The sequence below is a fragment of the Erpetoichthys calabaricus genome, chromosome 1 (genome assembly GCF_900747795.2).
Source record: "Erpetoichthys calabaricus chromosome 1, fErpCal1.3, whole genome shotgun sequence".
Taxonomy (NCBI): Eukaryota; Metazoa; Chordata; class Cladistia; order Polypteriformes; family Polypteridae; genus Erpetoichthys; species Erpetoichthys calabaricus.
The window spans coordinates 230,473,045-230,495,416 of record NC_041394.2 but is presented as its reverse complement, the minus strand read 5'-3'; the positions used below and the strand labels follow the sequence as shown (position 1 = coordinate 230,495,416).

The window sequence follows — 22,372 nt, the reverse complement described above, 5'->3', positions numbered from 1 at the left end:
TCACGGGGTCCATGAGGGGCCTGGGCCTCCTAAAATCCACCACCAACTCCTTGGTTTTGCTGGTGTTCAGGTGTAGGTGGTTTGAGTCGCACCATTTAACAAAGTCCTTGATGAGGTTCCTATACTCCTCCTCCTGCCCACACCTGATGCAGCCCACGATAGCAGTGTCGTCAGCAAACTTTTGCACGTGGCAGGACTCCGAGTTGTATTGGGAGTCCAATGTATATAGGCTGAACAGGACCGGAAAAAGTACAGTCCCCTGCGGTGCTCCTGTGTTGCTGCCCACAATGTCAGACCCGAGACGCACATACTGAGGTCTGTTTGTAAGATAGTCCACGATCCATGCCACTAGGTATGAATCTACTCCCATCTCTGTCAGCTTGTCCCTAAGGAGCAGAGGTTGGATGGTGTTGAAGGCACTAGAGATGTCTAGAAACATAATTCTTACAGCACCACTGCCTCTGTCCAAGTGGGAGAGGGATCGGTGTAGCATATAGATGATGGCATCCTCCGCTCCCACCTTCTCCTGGTATGCGAATTGCAGAGGGTCGAGGGCGTGGCGTACCTGTTGCCTCAGGTGGTGAAGCAGCAGCCGCTACATGGTCTTCATCACATGTGACGTCATAGCGACAGGCCGGAAGTCGTTCAGCAGTCGTGGTGATACTCCATCTGGACCCACTGCTTTGCTGGCACGAAGTCTCCTCAGTTCTCTGCTCATTTATTTTATTTTTAGTTTATCTTTTTAGTTAATATTCACAGCTCATAATACCTGATATTGTGAGAATAATCCAGTAGCAGAATTATGTTTTAAAATATCTGTCCCCATTTTTTTCAATGTTTCTCTCTCTCTCTCAAAATAGATAGTTGAACTCATCATATTTTTTTTGTTCTTAACATTAGCCATATCATACATATTGCATACCATGGATTTTCCCTGTCTTGCATACAAGCCTGCTAGGGTAGAGTCCAGGTTTCCTGTGATCCTGCTCTGGATAAACAAGTTTAGATAATGTATATATTGTTCTTAATCTCAGATGCTGTCTCTGTCGTTTTGTGCCTGTTCATACTCTTTATTACCTACTCTTACTCTGCTCATTAAGGGTTTACCATTCTTATACATGGGCTATCCAAGTCTCACTGCACCTAACCTTGACACTACATGCTTGTTTTTCTTTGTTTCCCTCAATACAGCTAGGTGGGATCTGCACACTGATTCAAGCCTAAGAGCCTTGTTCTTCCTAAGCCCCCGTGATTTTCATGGCCACACCTATCATAACATAGTTGATTCTGTTTTCTAATTTTTTATATCTTTTCAGTACTGCAGGTGGCAAAATTCTGTCTATAAATTGTTTGTTCCTGAGATGGAATCAGAGATCAATATGGCTGGTAGAAAATAGCAAAGCACAGTATGGGAGATTTTTGAATGCATTCATTATAAGCACATTATGTTGTGCAGGATATGTTGTGTGGTATAGACATTTAGAGTAAAAACCCTCACACCTTAAAATTCACTGTAAATTTTTATTACAAATTGACCCATTCTGTGCAATCAAAGGAAAAGAAAAAAAACTGCCAATAGTCAGCGCAGATGTTTTCATCACAAATGACATAGAAAATATTTTAAAAATTATAAAATTGTGTAAAATTGTTCATATTCAGTACCTGGTTTTGATTATGCTTGTTTTTATCAGACAAAAACAAAACCAAATAGTAAATTGTGTCATGTAGTGTAGTAAGCTTCCACTAACATTAAACTCATATTATATCCAAACTAATATATATAAAAATAACATAAAAATGTCTTTAAAAATAAAATGTAAAATAAAACTAAATAAAAACTAAATTAAAACTAAAAATACATGATGAAGGAAAACTAAAACTAAACTGAATTTCCAAGTAAGGTCAGAAAAAATATAGAAATAAAAACTAATATAAAAAGGCAATACTGTAATAACCTTGCAGCAGACACATGGTCATCATTGAGAGAAGATTTGTACCTGGATTTGTTGAATTTTGGTACTGAGAATGTCTGTTCACATATGTATGTTGATCTAAAGAGGATAAGCATTCTCTGAGCTAATCTTCTCAAGTGTTGGAAATTCTCCTTTTTAAGAGAATTATAGAATGTCAGTAATGGCACTGACTTGAAGTGTTCTGCGAGAAATGCATCAGACTGCAAGTCTATAAGTTCAAGTTGCTTAGTTTGGGACTGGGTTTTCCTTTTATTTGACAAAACTCTTGAATCTCAGATTTCAGAGCCAGGACCTGTTTGAGCACTTTTTCCAAGATTAGCCACCTGACATACATAACACTTCCTGCTGAATAATACAATGTAAAAATATGAGTTGTTGGGCTGGGTTAATCTCTGCCTCTTTTTCCTGCATCCTTTGTAAAAGTCTGACATTTTTACCTGTCAAACTAGCAGAACCATCAGTTTTTGCACCAAGTGACTTGTCCCACTGCAGTCCTAATTTTTGCATGCACATATTGACTTCAGTAAATAAATCCTTACCAGTTGTTGTTCCTTTCATTGACTGCATAGAAGCCAGTTCCTCTGTCATTTCAATGTCTTTCGTTATTCCTTTCACAAAAATCAGCAGCTGCAGTGTGTCATGAACTTCACAGTTCTCATCCAAGGTCAAGGAGAAGAAGATGATATTTTCCACTGTGCGTTTCATCCATAGTACCAGATTCTCCGCAGTTTCCTCAATCCATCAAGTAACTGTTCATCGTGAAAGGGCCAGATGATCAAATGCATCAGTTTTCTCTGGGCAGATGATTGCTGCTGACTCCAATAAGCACTGTTTAAGAAATTCTCCATCAGAATACGGTTTACTTCTTTTGGCAATTTTGTGAGGTAATATACAGTATAGCTGTTTTTTAATGTTCCTTCCATTGCTGTAAGAAGCTCTTTGTAAAAAGAGTTTGCTTTTTTCAGTTTAGCTAACAATTCCTTTGCACAAAAGGCAGATGGGATGCTGATTAACAACAGGTGTCTTCTTCCTTTATTCAATATAACATCAACAATCTCTGATTCCCTCTGTTATATCCCATCCTTTCTAATGTAATCTCTCACAATTTTCCATACTTATGAATTTTAATCTGTGTCTGCGTGGTCAATCTAGCTGTGATGCAGATTGATACGCCCAGGCAGGCACTTGCCATTCACACCTTCCATGGGCCAGACAGAACCAGACAAAGGGCCGCATTCGGCATGTGGGCCGTACAATGCTCAGGTGTTCTCTGTAGAACCTTGGAGCTAGACACCCTGAGCTAGCTCTTATATCCACTCTGTGAAGCCAAGCTCTGTGCTACTGACTTGAGTCCAGTCTCATAAGCAGTACTGCTTCAACAAGGGAACTTCAGGTAACACTGTTGTGCCAGAAATGCTTTTCTATGAAGTTACAGAGGATATGGTATAGAACCTAGCAGCAAGCTGCAAAAAAACAAAAATCATGCCTTACCACAGACAAAGTAGCATGTAGGAAAGCCAAATAGTGCACTTCAGTGCAAGAAGAATCTTCCACTTGAACTCAGAACAATTCTACACAATATTGGATCTCATCCTTAAAGATTTGGTATCATTAAATCATTTATCTGTGCCAAGATAAATTAGAACTCTAAAAAGCCAGTAAACATCCAACCTCTTCTTTGCTACATGTTTGTCTGTCGCTTCTGTCTCGCCTTTTGTTGTCTATGTCAATAGATATGCAGTTGTTATATTTCTATATTCTTTGCTTTAATCAATAAACTATATTAATAGGTTTCTTAAAACAAGTCTGCTTCAGTTGCCATGATGCAAGTCTAATGGCTGGAAACCCCTCCTGCAGTGAAAGGTATGGAAATTAAAATGGGACTCTTGATTAACATTAATCAGTCAGTCAGTCATTTCCCAACCCACTAAATCCTAACACAGGGTCATGGAGCCAATCTCAGCCTACACAGGGCGTAAGGCAGAAACAAATCCCCGGGCAGGGCGCCAGTCCACCGCAGGGCACACACACATACACTAAGGGACAAGTTAGGATTGCTAATGCACCTAACCTGCATGTCTTTGGACTGTGGGAGGAACCCCAAGCAGACACGGGGAGAATATGCAAACTCTATGCAGGGAGGACCCGGGAAGCGAACCCAGGTCTCCTTACTGCGAGGCAGCAGCGCTACCACTGCGCCACCGTGCCGCCCTAACATTAATCGGTCAGTTCTTTTTTTCTCATCGGTACGCAATTTCCTACATTTATTTGGCATCCCTGGGTGAGGCAAGAAACATAGATCCCTCAATTATTACAAAAATAATTTAACAACAAAAAAGGAATGCATTCAGATTTTTTAATTGAATTACAATAAAAACCTACCCACAAAAAGGCATACATACAAATTTTGCTTTACATTTACAAAAGACATGCCCACAAAAAAGGATAAAATATTTATTTGAATTGTATTTTCAAACTTGTTCTAATAAGTTGGAGGTCAGAACACATCTGTTTATTTTGCATTACAAGTTAAATTATTAAAAGGTGCTTGGGCGTGTGAGGGACCATGTTATTGCCTAAAGACATTGTCACATTTGCGTCTTGAAACAACTTAAAGCAAGTTTTAAATATAGGTATGTCACATAGCTAAGATCTTGACACTCCTCAGTTTGCAGAGCTTTCATCTTATGTAAGTCATAATGTGTGACTCATAACAAGATTATTTCCAAATGTCCATGATGATTCCAAGTTATGTATTGTACATAGTTTAAACTGAGGGTCATTTAGCATCCAAATGATGTAAAGGACATTGGAATAATAACAGGAGCATTGTTAGCAAGTAAACAATACCATAGACAGCATGGTTAGTGTGTCCCTTTTTGAACATTCACAGCAATTTAGTTAACTAATTCAATTTGCTTGAAGACTGGATGCAGTATTGTTTTTATCACCTCCTCCCAACCCTTTACCAAACCATCGTTGTCCATGGGGTAAGTTACTGGCCAAGTGATTGATATTATTGGATGCCCCACCCGCTAATTCAAGGAGCTGATATGCTTATGATTTGTTCAGAGTTATCCATCTGGGCCATTTGGGAAGCAACATTTTTCTTGTTTAGTGTTAAGTTCACTTTTACGTCTTGGGAGTGTGCTGCCCCTGAAAGCTACCTCTTTCATGACAACTACAATGTATACATGAATGGTTTAAGAAGTATTTTAAACAAAATGGGGTAGATTGCCACATTCTATCTTAGGAAAAATAAAACACTCTAAAAACCTAATTGTTTGCCATTGTGAATAATACATCAAGGAAAAGATTAAAATAATGCCTAAGATGAACAACCTGCTTTGGTTCAAAGGATTTATCAGCTTGACAATCCCATTTTATTTCTATTGCTTATATAACCATATTGTTGCATCCAATTAGTTATAAGGTATGTCCTTAGTTATGCACCAAAATGGAAATTTTTGACCAAAGTCATATTTTAGAAATCCCTGGGCCAATTTCCAAATACCTTTTTTAATTATTTTTATTCATTGCCTGTTTGTTTTTAGGGCATTTTATAAGGTCAAAAGTTACTTCAGTATCACTTTTAATATATGCCTTTATTTATGAAAAATCATTTTATTTTATGTCTTGATCCCTTACATTCTCCTCTCATTTGTCTATTTGTCGTTGCTTTTGTAAAGGTATTGTGATTTATTGTGCTATGACATTACTAGTCACATTCCTCATTGTAAACAAATCAGCATATTCCTCTAAAGATGGTTTTAACGTCCCACAATGCAGTGTAGTGAAATATTTTGGTGATACCTTGTAGAACAATAGGCACTATTTGAAAGAATCTTCCATAACCAGCACAGGGGAGCAACTGTAACATTGTTCCTTATTTAGTTGTATTTACTAATTTGCCAATATATTGAGTGTTCCATTTTTGGCTATTTTTTGGACATATCTTTTTGGTGGCCAAAAATTTGATGCATCCCTAGTATTTTTGTTTCTTTAATTAAAAAATAGCCTTTTTTCATTGCATTTTGCGATGCATGTTGAGTCTTTTGCAATGTAAAATAATTTAAATTGCTAAACAACCTATTAAGTGATTTCATATTGATTGTTTTTTTGCATGAACCAGCTGATTTGTAACAAGGTGGTTTTGACAAATGTGACCGGTTATTTCTCTTTAAAGGTGAGAACCATCTCCAGATGGACTTTGCAATACAGTTACAAGAATAAAATCACAGTGGTTACTGAGAAAAAAGAAAACTCAGCTGCTGATGAGACGGGCTGGGGCAAAGTTAGATCCATTAGAACACTGGTTAGAAAATGTGATTGTACAAGGATAGCTCAGGCATTTATGCTGTGGTGCTGTGCTTGCCAAAAGCATGTGAAACAGCTTAAATATTGCAGAAAATTTTCATTGTGCGCCCGTTGTGGTTCGGGGTGTGGTACTACCAAGTACAGATCTCCTCCGCTGTAACCTCTCTCAGCGTAGTGCCTGTTGTATAGTGATGGGCATTTCAATTCACTTTGTTGTTGTAATTCTTTTGATCTACCCATTTAAGTGAATTGATTGTTTTGCTTCATTTAATTAATCAAGATCCGATGCTAGCTCACATTGAAAATATGTAAGTAAAAAATTCATGCATTACTAAATATAATAAATATAAAAAAAACCAGCCACAGGGGATGCACAAACCAGTGTGTTTCTTCATGCCAGTCCCAAGCCCGGATAAATGGGTAGGGTTACGTTAGGAAGGGCATCCTGTGTAAAACTTTGCCAAATCAATATGCGGACAACAGTACAAATTTCCATACCGGATCGGTTGAGCCCCGGGTTAACAACGACCGCCACCAGTACTATTAGCCAACAGGGTGCATGGCGGAAATTCGGCTACTGTTGGCCGAAGAAGAGGGGGGAGATGTGTCCAGAGGCCAGAGGAGAGGAGGAAGGTAAAGAGAGTGTAACTGAGGGTAGGAACTTTGAATGTTGGCAGTATGACTGGTAAGGGGAGAGAGTTAGCAGATATGATGAAGAGAAGGAAGGTTGATATATTGTATTGTGCGTGCAAGAGACTAAATGGAAGGAGAGTAAGGCCAGGTGGATTGGAGGTGGGTTCAAATTGTTCTATCATGGTGTGGATAGGAGGAGAAATGGAGTAGGGGTTATTCTGAAGGAACAGTATGTCAAGGGTGTTTTGGAAGTGAAAAGAGTGTCAGACAGAGTAATGATTATGATGCTGGAAATTGGAGGTGTGATGATGAATGTTGTTAGGGCATGTAAGAGCCAATCTTAGAAAGTTAAAGTTTTGAGATAAACTCATATTAATGTTTGTTTAATTTGAATAGAATATAAATTTCTTTCATAGTCATAACTTATGGTATAGTGTTTCCCCCCTATAAGTTAGCAAGAGATAGAACCCTCTTACTGTAACTGAGAAACGGTGGGATAATAAGCTCAGTTGTTGTTTAGAACAGGTCCCAGTAAAGAGGGACTTGATAAACCCATTTTAAGTTTAGAAATGGGATAAGCATACAGTTTTCTGACCGTTTTGAAATGGTTCAGAAATTGTAAGTGTTTAGTAACGATTTTAGATGTAACAAGATTAAGCTTAGAACTAAATTTTTCTTATTATAATTTTTCCTTTTTTTTGTTATTTTAATTTTCTTTTTTGTGTGAACTGTTTTACTTTGAAACTTAACTAAACTTTTAAAAAACTGAGATATTTTGTCTGTGGAATCATTTCTGCGTGTCAGGCTTTTGCTGAATCCCATTTTTTGAGTTAGAGCTGCAGAATTTTGGAAACTTTGGGGAAAAACGCAGCTACATTGTTGTCAGAAAACTTTGCCATCTGAAGGCCTTGAACGTGAATTGGAATCTACCATCAGAACGGAGGACACTTCTGCTCCAGAACTCGTCAACGAAGAAAAAGAACTGAATCATTCAGAAGGTACCGTGCTCTTATCTACTATCTTTGCATAATCGTAAATGAAAGCAAGGTCGCCGTACCTTTAGAAGATTTGAGAGACTGTGATATAAAAAGACGTCTTGAAAAAAGACATTTTGGATGATTGGTTGTGCCTTTGTCTGAGTCATTGAAGCCTTGTTTCAAGGAAGTAATCTGCTTTGTTGGAACGTTCCTATTGTGATGAAATTGTCGTCAGGAAACATCCTGTCATTTGTTCGAACTGTTATCATGGCAATGTCAAAACAGAGCTCAAGTGAGATCGGCAGTGATCTGACTACAGACTCAAAGTCAGAAAATATAACTAGAGATCTTAACGATCACATACGTCAGAGGAAAGATAAGCTTTCTGCGTTCATAACTGAAATCGAAAGTCTTAAAGACATTCCAGGAAACCGCTTAATTGTAGCAAAAAGATTGGAAGATTTTTGTGCGACGCACAGAGAGATAGAGGAGTTACACGAAAAGCTCCTATCTACTTTAAATAAGGAGGGAGCGATTAAGAAACAGAAAAAGACATTTGCGGAAAGGTCTAAGAAATGGAATGAATTTGCTGTCGCTACTATGGCATGGCTGAAAGATGCAAATAGACTGTTAACACACACATCTGATGAACAGCTAGTTAATCAATTCGAAGAGATGCAATTACAAGAAAGAGATCGCTCAAAGTCAAAAAAAGGAAAGACGTCTCCTCAGCTAAAATGCGCTCTCGATACTAAACTTGATTTTTTAGCCCAGAAAACCGCTACCGCTTCATCATCTTCTACAGCAGTGTTAATTGAACAATCGACACTCTATAGTATCTTACAAACGTTACATGAACTTAAAGCGGAAAAACGGCAACAGATCACATCTAGCACAAAAACCGACATTCAGAGCTCCAAAGATGATATAATAAACATATTAGCGCAGAATCAAGCTGAATTTCAGAAAGCAATCGCCGAAATGGCTAGATCGTTAACTGATCGAAAAACAACACCTGTTCCAACACCTCCAGCACCTCCGGCGCCACGTGGTGAAGTACCACACAGACAAGTCCCTTTATTTTCAGGTGACCCACTGACTTATGCAAAATTCATCAGAACCTTCGATCATGCTGTCGGTGACATATTAGTAGACCCACAAGATAAATTAGATTATTTGATTCAATATACAAGAGGACCAGCCCAAGAGATGATTGAAGGATGTACGCGATTGCCACCAGATGAAGGATATGAAAAGGCTAGAAAACAGCTTGAAAGTCATTATGGCAACCAAGTGTTTGTAATAGATACATATGTAAGCAAAGCTTTGAAGTGGCCTCAAATAAAACAAAATGATGGGGAAGCCTTGAGAGATTATGCAACCTTTCTTGATAACTGTATGGATTCCATGACCAAAACGAGAAATCAAGCAGCATTCAATAGCAATGAAAATATCCGTACTATTCTCTCAAAGCTCCCATATTCTATACGAGATAAGTGGCGAGACGCAGCTTATGAAATTGAAGATGAAGAAGATAGAGAGATCGACATTCACGATTTAACTGTCTTTTTACATAAACAGGCTAAGAAATGTATGCATCCCGTTTATGGCAACATAGAGAAAAAGGAAAAAACCGACAAAATTAGATCTCCTCTTAAGTATGGACAGAAATCAGGAAACATTTTTACTACAAATATATCTGATGCTGTTGAAATGGAGACTCAAGAAATCTCTGTCTTAATGAATGATAACGATATATGTGCATTTGAAAAACCTTGTACCTTTTGCAGTAGCCAGCATATCCTCGCTGAATGTAGAAAAATCAAAGAACTGCCACATAAAGAAAGGACTGACTTTTTAAAATCTAAAGGTTTATGTTTTCGCTGTCTCAAACAGGGTCATCTAAGTAAGAACTGTAAAGAAAGAATGAAATGTCAGACATGTTCCTTACAGCACCCAGATATCCTGCACATTAAAAGGGACAGTGGAGCAGTATTTAAAGCTAAGGCTAGTGTGGCAGCATCTACTGAAATGAAAACCGAGACTGGAACTTGTGCCTTTACTGGGGCCGGAGAAGAATGCGCACTACAAGTGGTTCCTGTTAAGGTAAAATCCAAAAAAAAATGAAAGGTATGTAGAAACATATGCCTTTATAGACCTCGGCAGTTCAGTAACGATTTGCACTGAAAGCCTTCAGAAACAATTAAGTCTACAAGGGAGAAGAATACAAGTATTCCTCAAAACTATGAGTAATTATGATGATGATTCAAAGATGTTAACCCAATGTTCTGTCTTATCAGATTTACAAGTCTGTGGTCTCAATGATGTTAAATATATTGATTTGCCAAAGGTCTTCACACAGGTCTCCATTCCAGTGAGCAGAGAATGTATTCCACTACAAGAAGATATCGATAAGTGGGCATATCTTAAAGAGGTACGTCTATCTCATATTGACTCTGAAGTCAATCTTTTAATAGGAATCAACTACCCAGAAATCTTTAAGCAGTCACGAATTATACCTAGCCAAGGAGGTGGACCTCACGCCATGAAGACTGCACTTGGATGGGTGGTTGGTGGACCATACAAAGAGACAGATGACCTCGCAAAACAAAGTGGTAAGATGCCCAAACATTCAATCAATCGTGTGTCAATAACAGAGATTGAAGATATGTTACTGCAACAGTATAACACAGATTTTCCAGAGTGCAGCTGTGAAGAAAAGGAGGAGATGTCACAGGAAGATATCAAGTTCATGCGCATAGCTTCAGAATCTGCAAGACTGTGGCCACTATTGTTTAAATTTGCCTTTGAAGGATGAAACACTTAAAATGCCAAATAACCACTGTATTGCTGAACAGCGTACTATTGGACTCAAAAGAAAACTGAGCAAAAATTCAGGTTTCACGGAGACTATAAAGCCTTCATGAAAGACATTATAGACAAGGGTTATGCTGTCAAGGTACCCAAAGAAAACCTAAATTGCAATGAAGGCAGAGTGTGGTACATCCCACATCACGGTGTGTATCATCCAAAGAAAAATAAAATTCGAGTGGTCTTTGACTGCACTGCCACCTACCAGGGAATCTCACGTAATGAGCAATTATTAAAAGCCCCGACCTAACTAACACACTCATTGGCGTCCTTACAAGATTCAGAAAGGAGCCAGTAGCATTAATGGCAGACATTAAGTCAATGTTCTACCAAGTTTAAAGTACCAGATAAAGACACTGATCTTTTACGTTTTTTATGGTGGCCTGAAGGTAATCTAAGTAAAGACCTTGAAGAGTACAAAATGACAGTACATCTTTGTGGTGCTACTTCTTCACCCAGTTGTACTTCTTATGCTTTGCGTAGAACAGCCGAAGATGCCAGTGATACATTTTCTGAGGAAGCTGTTAACACTGTTCTCAATAACTTCTACGTGGATGACTGTTTAAGGTCAGTGACAACAGAAGAACAAGCAATAAAGCTGGCAAAGGACCTCCAAGCTCTATACCTCAAAGGGGAATTTCATTTGACTAAGTGGGTGAGTAACAACAGAGAAGTTTTATTGTCTATACCAGAAGAAGACAGAGCTCATGAACAAAAGGACTTAGACTTGAGCCACAGTCTCCTTCCCACAGAGCGTGCCCTGAGTGTCCAGTGGTGCACAGAAATGGATAGTTTAAAATTTCAGATTAAGTAACAAAACAAGCCCGCTACAAGGCGTGGTATTCTGTCTGTTGTTAGCTCCGTTTCTGATCCACTTGGTTTTCTAGCACCCGCCTTACTGCCAACAAAGCTTATTCTAAGAGACTTATGCAAAAAGAAATTTGTGTGGGATGAAGAAGTAGAAGTCAAACACATTCAGAAATGGAAAAAATGGATGGATGATTTGCAGTTACTTACAGACTATAAAGTGAACAGATGCTTCAAACCATTTTGCAGATGCTAGTGAAGATGGATATAGCACTGTCACGTACCTTGTTTTAACAAATGAAGAGGGCAAAAGGCATTGTTCATTCCTGATGGGCAAGTCAAGAGTTGCACCATTGAAACAGGTCACGATTCCAAGAATGGAGCTGACAGCAGTCGTCGTGGCAGTAAAAATGGACAAAATGCATAAAGGTGAGCTTCAAATGCCCTTACAAGAATCTACATTTTGGACTGACAGCACCACAGTGCTAAAATACATCTCAAATGAAAGCACTCGATTCAAGACCTTTGTTGCCAACAGAATCTCCGTGATCAGAGATCATTCACAACCTTCACAGTGGAGGTATGTCACATCTGCCCTTAATCCTGCTGATCAAGCTTCTAGAGGACTAAGCATAGAAAACTTTCTCAAGAGCACCACATGGTCACATGGTCCAAGTTTCATATTGAAGTCAGAACGTGAGTGGCCAAAAAGACCAGATCAACTGAACGATTCACTTTTTGAAGATGATCCAGAAATTAAAACTTGTGCACTTAATGTGATAAGAATAGAGGAAGCAACTGAACCCATCAACAAACTAATCACCTATTTTTCAGATTGGCATCGCTTGAAGAAAGCAGTGGCTTGGTTCCTCAAGTTTAAAGATATACTGTTGCACTTAAGAAATGAAAGAAAAACATTTCAACTAGAAGCCAGTCAGACTAAAGGTAATCCAGAAGAACAAAAATCACTCATCACAAAGCACATGAAAAAGTATAAACTGACTCTAAAAACAAGTCCAATTTCTCAAGACGATTTAGTTAAAGCCGAAACAGAGCTTATCCGCCTCAGTCAACAGCAAGAATTTCCAGAAGAATTAAAGGCTCTAAAGAAAAAGACTTGTGTTAAAAAGAACAGTCAAATCTATAAACTTGACCTGATCATACAAGATGGAATACTAAGAGTTGGAGGAAGACTCTGCAAAGCTGCAATGCCCGAAGAAGCTAAACATCCTGCATTTCTACACAAGCATTCACATGTTGCTTCTCTCCTATTGCAACACATTCATAAACGAATTGGACATTGTGGGCGCAACTATGTGCTCGCACAGCTATGCCAAAATTACTGGATACCTCAATCGAATTCAGCAATCAGAAAAATAATTTCAAAGTGCACAACGTGCAGAAGATACAATGCGAAAGTAGGTGAGCAGAAAATGGCAGATTTGCCAGAAGATCGCCTAGCACCAAACCATCCACCGTTTACAAATGTTGGAGTCGATTATTTTGGCCCCTTCCTAGTCAAAAGAGGAAGAAGCCTAGTCAAGAGGTACGGAGTAATCTTCACATGTTTAACAACCAGAGCTGCGCACATAGAGATCGCACATAGCTTAGACACTGATTCTTGTATCCAAGCCATATTCTGATTTACGGATAGAAGAGGACAAGTTAAAATCATGCGCTCAGACAATGGAACAAATTTTGTTGGAGCAGAAAGAGAGCTATGAGAAGCTATTAAAAAATTGGAACACAAAAAAATCAGCGACGCTATGATGCAAGAACAAATCAAATGGATTTTCAATCCACCATCAGCTTCTCATCAAGGTGGAGTGTGGAAAAGACAAATCAGAAGCATAAGAAAGATCTTAAATTCAACACTAAACCAACAAACACTCGATGATGAAAACCTTCCTACAATGATGTGTAGACTGGAATCAATACTCAATAACAGACCCCTTACAAAGACATCAGATGACCCAAATGATTTGGAACCACTCACACCCAATCACTTGTTGTTACTGAAGACAAAACCTGAAATACCACCCGAACTCGTTTCAGAAAATGAACCATACCCAAGAAGACGCTGGAAACAAATTCAATACATGGCTGATTTGTTTTGGAAAAGATGGACAAAAGAGTATTTGCCAATACTTCAAGAACGTCAAAAATGGCTTGCACCAAGAAGAAATTTTGAACCAGGGGACGTTGTTTTAATTGTAGATAAAGCTACACCTCGCAATTCCTGGGTAATGGGTCGAGTCATCAAGACAATGCCAGATGCCAAAGGCACAGTCAGAAGAGTTTGTGTGCAGACAAAAAACCAGCACACTTGACAGACCCGTGAGTAAACTGTGCCTGCTTCAAGAAACAGCCAATGATTGAAATATGAAATTTTTTAAAATGTTCATTTGCAGTGTTATTGCTAATGATTTGAAAAGAATATTTAATATAAAAGTAATTGGCTCATATTGAAGTAAAGTATAGTAATTGTCTCCGCTCCTGCATAGCCAATTAGGGGCCGGAAATGTAAGAGCCAATCTTAGAAAGTTAAAGTTTTGAGTTAAACTCATATTAATGTTTGCTTAATTTGAATAGAATATAAATTTCTTTCATAGTCATAACTTATGGTATAGTCTTTCCCCCCTATAACTTAGCAAGAGATAGAACCCTCTTACTGTAACTGAGAAACGGTGGGATAATAAGCTCAGTTGTTGTTTAGAACAGGTCCCAGTAAAGAGGGACTTGATAAACCCATTTTAAGTTTTGAAATGGGATAAGCATACAGTTTTCTGACCGTTTTGAAATGGTTCAGAAATTGTAAGTGTTTAGTAACGATTTTAGATGTAACAAGATTAAGCTTAGAACTAAATTTTTCTTATTATAATTTTTTCCTTTTTTTGTTATTTTAATTTTCTTTTTTGTGTGAACTGTTTTACTTTGAAACTTAACTAAACTTTTAAAAAACAAAGATATTTTGTCTGTGGAATCATTTCTGCACGTCAGGCTTTTGTTGAATCCCATTTTTTGAGTTAGAGCTGCAGATATTTTGGAAACTTTGGGAAAAACGCAGCTACAGGGCATATGCACCGCAAGTTGGGTGTGCAATGGATGAGAAAGAAGATTTTTGGAGTGAGTTGGATGAAGTGATGAATAGTGTACCCAAGGGACAAAAAGTGGTGATTGGAGCGGATTTCAATGGGCATGTTGGTGAAGGGAACAGTGGAGACGAGGAGGTGATGGGTAGGTATGGTGTCAAGGAGAGGAATGAAGAAGGTCAGAGGATAGTGGATTTTGCCAAAAGGATGGACATGGCTGTGGTGAATTCGTATTTTAAGAAGAGGGAGGATCATAGGGTGACGTACAAGAGTGGATGAAAATGCACACAGGTAGATTACATACTATGCAGAAGAGTCAATCTGAAGGAGATTGAAGACTGCAGAGTAGTGGCAGGGGAAAGTGTAGTTAAGCAGCATAGGATGGTGGTCTGTAGGATGATGTTAGAGATCAAGAAGAGGAAGAGAGTGAGGGCAGAGCCAAGGATCAAATGGTGGAAGTTGAAAAAGGAAGACAGCAAGGTTGAGTTTAGGGAGAAGGTGAGACAGGCACTGGACTGGGTGACAGTAAAGAGTTACCAGACAGTTGGGAAACTACAGCAGATGTAGTAAGGGTGACAGCAAGAAGGGTGCTTGGCATGACATCTGGACAGAGGAAGGAGGAAAAGGAAACCTGGTGGTGGAATGAAGAAATACAGGAGAGTATACAGAGGAAGAGGATGACAAAGAAGAAGTGGGATAGTCAGAGAGATGCAGAAAGTAGACAAGAGTACAAGGAGGTAAGGCGCAAGGTGAAGAGAGAGGTGGCAAAGGCTAAAGAAAAAGCGTATGATGAGATGTATGAGAGGTTGGACACTAAAGAGGGAGAAAAGGACCTGTACCGATTGGCTAGACAGAGGGACTGAGCTGAGAAAGATGTGTAGCAGGTTAGGGTAATAAAGGATAAAGATGGAAACGTACTCACAAGCGAGGAGAGTGTGTTGAGCAGATGGAAAGAGTACTTTGAAAGGCTTATGAATGAAGAGAATGAGAGAGAGAAGATGTTGGATGATGTGGAGATAGTGAATCAGGAAGTGCAACGGATTAGCAAGGAGGAAATAAGGACAGCTATAAAGAGGATGAAAAATGGAAAGGCCGTTGGTCCAGATGACATACCTATGGAAGCATGGAGGTGTTTAGGAGAGATGGCAGTGGAGTTTTTAACCATATTGTTTAATGGAATCTTGGAAAGTGAGAGGATGCCTGAGGAGTGGAGAAGAAGTGTACTGGTGCCGATATTTAAGAATAAGGGGGATGTGCAGGACTGTAGTAACTACAGAGAGATAAAATTGATGAGCCACAGCATAAAGTTATGGGAAAGAGTAGTGGAAGCTAGGTTAAGAAGTGAGGTGATGGTTAGTGAGCAGCAGTATGGTTTCATGCCAAGAAAGAGCACCACAGATGTGATGTTTGCTCTGATGGTGTTGATGGAGAAGTATAGAGAAGGCCAGAAGGAGTTGCATTGTGTCTTTGTGGACCTAGAGAAAGCATATGACAGGGTGCCTCGAGAGGAGCTGTGGTATTGTATGAGCAAGTCGGGAGTGGTAGAGAAGTATGTAAGAGTTGTACAGGATATGTACAAGAGAAGTGTGACTGTGGTGAGGTCTGCGGTAGGAGTGACGGATGCATTCAGGGTGGAGGTGGGATTACATCAGAGATCGGCTCTGAGCCCTTTCTTATTTGCAGTTGTGATGGACAGGTTGACAGACAAGATTAGACAGGAGTCCCTGTGGACTATGATGTTTGCTGATGATCTGTAGCGATAGTAGTGATCAGGTTGAGGAGACCCTGGAGTGGTGGAGATATCCTCTAGAGAGGAGAGGAATGAAAGTCAGTAGGAACAAGACAGAATACATGTATGTAAATGAGAGGAAGGTCAGTGGAATAGTGAGGATGTAAGGAGTAGAGTTGGTGAAGGAGGATGAGTTTAAATACTTGGGATCAACAGTACAGAGTAATGTGGATTGTGGAAGAGAGGTGAAAAAGAGAGTGCAGACATGGTGGAATGGGTGGAGAAGAGTGTCAGGAGTGATTTGTGACAGACGGATATCAGCAAGACTGAAAGGGAAGGTCTACAGGACGGTAGTGAGACCGGCTATGTTATATGGGTTGGAGACGGTGGCACTGACCAGAAAGCAGGAGACAGAGCTGGAGGTGGCAGAGTTAAAGATGCTAAGATTTGCATTGGGGGTGACGAGGATGGACAGGATTAGAAATTAGTACATTGGAGAGTCAGCTCAAGTTGGACGGTTGGGAGACAAAGTCAGAGAGGCGAGATTGCGTTGGCTTGGACATGTACAGAGGGGAGATGCTGAGTATTTTGGGAGAAGGATGGTAAGGATACAGCTGCCAGTCAAGAGAAAAAGAGGAAGGCCCAAGAGAAGGTTTATGGATGTGGTGAGAGAGGACATGCAGGTGTTGGGTGTAACAGAACAAGATGCAGAGGACAGAAAAATATGGAAGAAGATGATCTGCTAGCATAGACTTGCTCAACTTTCTACTATGATGTCTTTCCCTTTAAGCTATGTCCTGGGGGAATCTCTCTTCTTACTGATCTTAGGAAAAAAATCCAAATGAGTGTGTAGGAAATGGGTTTTTAAAGACATGTTGTACCCAAGTGCTCACTTCTCAATGGTTTGTGATTGAAATGAAAATGAGAACTAAAATACTTATTCTCAGTAGTGATTCAGTTTGATAATCAAATGAGTGAAAATGGTGAGACACATTCTTGGGCAGTGATTCAGTTCAAATTTGAAAGAATGAGTGAATGACAGTTATTGAACTTTAAAAAAAGTGCTTTTAAAGTAAGGTTGAAAGTAAAAACAAATCTGGTAACAAATTGTACAAAATAAACAATTGATACAGTCAAGCATAAATGTTTTGTTGTTGTATTGTACTTGTATGATGAATAAGAGAGTTATATTCGGTTTTAATGATTAACTTTAACCTTGACAGAATCATAGGTAAATGAGAATCGGAAATCATATGGATGGTAAGAGAATTATATTCGGTTTTAATGATTAACTTTAACTTTGACACAATCATAGGTAATTGAGAATCGGAAATCATATGGATGGTACTTAAACATGCGCTTTAAACATCTACCTTTGTTCATGCTTTCGAATTGACTGATATGACTTACTGAAAAGAGTTGTTCAAAAAATAACTGTTTGAAAATCACCCATTACTACTGTTATAGAACACTGTCTGTGAATGTGCCATATGAAACATGCACATGTGCATACATGTAGTCACAGCCACAGTACATGGTGAGGAAAATTATGTAAATTGTTTTGTTAATATAAAATCCATACACACATACTGGGTCTAATTTGGGATTGTCTGTTAACCTACCCTGCATATTTTTGGAGATATAAAATGAATACCCAGAGACGCTAGGACACTAAATCCATGAGGCAGAAATGCTATTAGGTTGTCCACCTTCAGAATACACACAATGAATTAAAACATAGGGTAGTAACTAAACATTTCTTCAACTAAAACACCACATCTGTTGTAATATTTTGGTAAAAAAAAGATTTTTAGGCGAAATGTGGCTGTATTTTGAGATTTCATAATAATTTCATCTCTGGTGATTTTTGGTTGCTTGACAATTATTGATGCAGAGTTAATATGTATACAGTGGATTCAGAAAATATTCAGACCACTTCACTTTCTGCACACTTTATTGTGTTGCAGATGTAATTTTAAATGGATAAATTTGCCATTTTTGTTCAACAGTCTACACTCAATAATCTATAATGACATAGTGAAAACATGTTTTCAGAAAGGTTTGCAAATTTTTTCAAAATAAAACACTGAAGTCTTCTCTTTATATAGATATTTAGACCCTTTGCTGTGGCAGGCTAAACTGTGATCAGTTACATCCTGTTTGCTTTCATTATGATTGAGATATGTTTAGAACTTGATTTAACTGAACCTGTGGCAAATTGTATTGCTTGGGTATAGTTTAGAAAAACACACCTTTGTCTTTAAGGTCTCATCATTCACAAAGCATGTGAAGAATTACATATCAGAATTGAGGGAGGGATTAATGCAGACAAATACAGAGAGGATCTTGAAGAAAACCTGCTCCAGAGTCCATGTGACTTCAGACTGGCACAACAGTTCACCATTCACCACTATAATGACTAAGCATACCGCCAATACAGTGTTGGAGTGACTTTGGGACAAGTCTCTGACTGTTCTTGAATGGCACAGGCAAAGGCCAGACTTAAACCCCATGGAACATGTGTGGAGAGACCTGGGGCCTCATGTATAACGCCGTGTGTAGAACTCACACTATAACATGGCGTAAGCACAAAAGCGGGAATGTGCATACGCACTGAAAAATCCAGATGCAGGAATCTGTATGTATGCAAACTTTCACGTTCTTCCACTACATAAATCCCGATCAGCGTGAAAAGTAATGCACGTGCACGCGCCTTCTGTCCCGTTCCAACTCCTCCCAGAATTACGCCTCTTTGAATATGCAAATCAATATAAATAGCCTTCTGTGAAAAGACAATGGGAAAAGCACAGGGGGAAATATAACAATTTCAGCGAATACCAAGTGGAGGCAAAGGAAAAACGTACTATTTGTTGGTTTAAACAGTGGTATAATCAACAAAAGGAAGTTGATTGAGTGACAGAGTGTCGGAGAAACTCGAAGGCTCAAGTTCACAAAGTCGCACAGTGCCCGAAATAAAAAAGAAATCACATATCAAAGTCGCTGTGAAAAGGCGAGTTGTAGCCCACTGTCTGAGTGTCATATGAAAGCTTATTATTGTACAGACAAAAAAAATAGGCACACAGTGGGGAAAAAGCATGAAATGTCAACTTTAATCTCGAAATTTCCACTTTAATCACGTAGTTTATTTTGCCATTCAAGTAGAACATCATAAACGTCATCTTAAAATCATTTAATTTACTAGTTTCTCAAATCCCATTGTAACTAAAGTGGCACATTAAATGCTTTGTTCTGTATTTGATCTTCTATGTGCTCTACATGTGTGAATCACTACCTGCTTCTTAAACAGGCTTTCTCTTTCTCCGACAGGACACATAATCCATTACATTCGTGATATTACAGCTCTCTGAATAATTAAAATACTGAGATGTATACATGATATCTTTTTCATGATGATAGGAATGAAAGCATGTTATTAAACATGGGAACATGGTGGCGCAGTGCTTGTTCATGTCTCACGCAAGAGGCTTGTGGCGCCATGCACGACCTTCGATGAAATAATTTATTACAGAAGTACTGTCTCTTTCAAACGTACTAACCTCCAATTCCTGTCCTTACTTTTCTTTCTCCAAAAACCCAATCGCCACACAATCAGCTATATAGATGTGAAGCCATCTGTAAGCTTAAAACGCCGATTCTTCAAAACTTTTAAGGAACATTGAAATATCTTCGTAGTACATGTTTAATTATTCTATCCGTCTGTCCTTCCAGTGTCGCGTCAGCACCAGCAAGAATACAACGCAATGCAGGAACAATCCCTGAACTATCTAGCGCTGCGGCACCGTGTCCTCACATGTTTAATTATTAACAACAAAGATTATTTAAATGAAGTTAAAGTTTTATCTGTATAATATAATCAACATATTTTGCTGCATTTCATCTTAAAAATGATATTGTCATCATATGTAAATACGTGCTTTATAAAGTGGCACAGGTTGTGCAATATTATAACTGTAGTGCAAGTTTACAGTGAGGTGATTGTACTTATAAGTACAAACAGTTCTATAAGGAGCACTTGATGGACTGATTTAGTGCTTTTATAGTTCTTGGGATGAAACTTTTTCTAAACCGTGAAGTCCGTACTGGGAAGTCTCTGAAGCATTTTGCCTTGGCTCAGGCAGCGTCTGCTTCATGCTGTGTACCGATAATTCTCTTTCCAGTCAGCTGCTGCTGTGATTCCCCAATCAGATACAGTGATATAAATACTCCGAGTGGTGCAGTGAGAGTAATATGGAAAAAGATGATCTGCTGCGGCAACCCTTAACGGGAGCAGCTGAAAGAAGAAGAAGATGCAGTGTGAGTTACAACGCTAAAGCAGTTATGGTATTTGGAATACTATGGCTATTCCCTGGACCATTATATTGCTGCAGGTTAATTACAATCGGATGCATTACACTAATAAACAATATGCAGTTAGTTTCAGTGTATTTATAAAGCCACGTCAGGAATATGGAGCTAAGAAAGAAAGGGTGACCACACAGGAACAGTAGCACTGCTTTGACGCTGGGTGCCACCAGTCTGCAAAACCGAGCGGAGAAATTGCGTACGCCAAGGCATGAGTTACCGTGGAAATGTGCGTGGCTTTACGCCAAGTTTAGGTTTTATACATCGCGATTTTAGCGTGGAAACTTTCGTACGCAACATTTCTGTGCGTACGCACCGTTTATACATGAGGCCCCTGAAGATGATAGTTTTCAGACATTTCTCATCTATTCTAACAGAACTTGAGAGAAACTGCCAGGGTAAACCGACCAAATCTAAAGCTTGAAGAGAAGAAGGTTATAATTGCTACCAAAGTGGGTTCTGCAAAGTACTGAATTAAGTCTGAATACTTGTATGAATGAGTGATTTTAGTTTTTGATCTTTAAAAATATTGCAAACCTACCTGACATGTTTTTTTGCTTTTTCATAATGGATTATTGAGTGTAGATTTATGGGAAAAATGGCACATTTTTGTCAGTTTAAAATTAAATCTACAACTCAATAATTGTGCAAAAAGTAAAAGGGTCCAAATACATTCTTAATTCACTGTAGGTGAACTTCAAATGTTCCTATCCTTTTAAAATGCAACAAGGCAGGATACAGTACAGAGAGCAGGACTTCTGTGGAGAGTGATTGTCTTCAGTCTTTGTGTCGTATCTAAAATAAGGGCCAACCAACCAGCCAGTTTGGTTAAGTGTTGTTAAATACTTATTAAATAAACAATAATAAAAAGTTCAAGTTAATACAAGAACATTTGTCATTACATGTTGTGGCTTAACATGATTATGCACTGTTGAAAGTTAGTGAGCATCCCATTCACAAATTAGAACAAAGCTCATCTGTGACATAATCAATATCAGATATGACCATTTGTAATTTGTTTTTAATCTTTTAAAATTTTGCTTAGCAGTTGTGCATTGTTTTATCATACTGCCAATTGTTTTTGGACAAACTAATATGTTTCATTTTTATATTGATCTGTATTGCTTAGTGTTTGAATGGGTCAGTGTTTACCATATTATGTTTGCAAGTTGTTATTATTATTAGTCCATAAATTCCATGTAGTTGCCTGGTATGCAATAATAGCTTAAAAAAAGTTGTCAGTTGCTAAGCAATCTACATGGATGTCACAAGTGACAGCTAAGCAGATTCAGAAGTTTATTTTTCTGTGTTTAATTCATCTTGTCCCACTATAGTAAGTGTGTTATCCTGTTATTTATGATCTTGTATTACAACTGTTTTAAGTATAATGCTCTTTTGTATTTCTGCCATTTTTTCACACCTCATTACAGTAATCCCTCGCTACTTCGCGGTTCACTTTTCACGGATTCACGACTTCGCGGGTTTTTAAATACAAGTGATTGCCCGCCTATCGCGGAAGTTATGTTCCAGACCCATCAGCAACAGGAGAAAATCCGCGATATAGAAAGACCATATAAATAAACATTTTTATAGTTTAAGCCTTAAAATACC

General features: G+C 38.6%; 2 protein-coding genes across 6 annotated transcripts in view; both read left to right on the top strand.

Moving 5' to 3' along the window:
* Positions 1–22,372, top strand: part of LOC114659714 (proton myo-inositol cotransporter) — a 503,513-nt gene that overhangs the window by 11,382 nt on the left and 469,759 nt on the right. The window lies entirely within an intron of this gene.
* Positions 6,622–22,372, top strand: part of LOC127528083 (uncharacterized) — a 532,584-nt gene continuing 516,833 nt past the window's right edge. The window contains exon 1 of the mRNA XM_051928692.1: positions 6,622–7,016. The gene's annotated coding sequence lies outside the window, so the exon portion shown is untranslated. The remainder of the gene's footprint in view (positions 7,017–22,372) is intronic.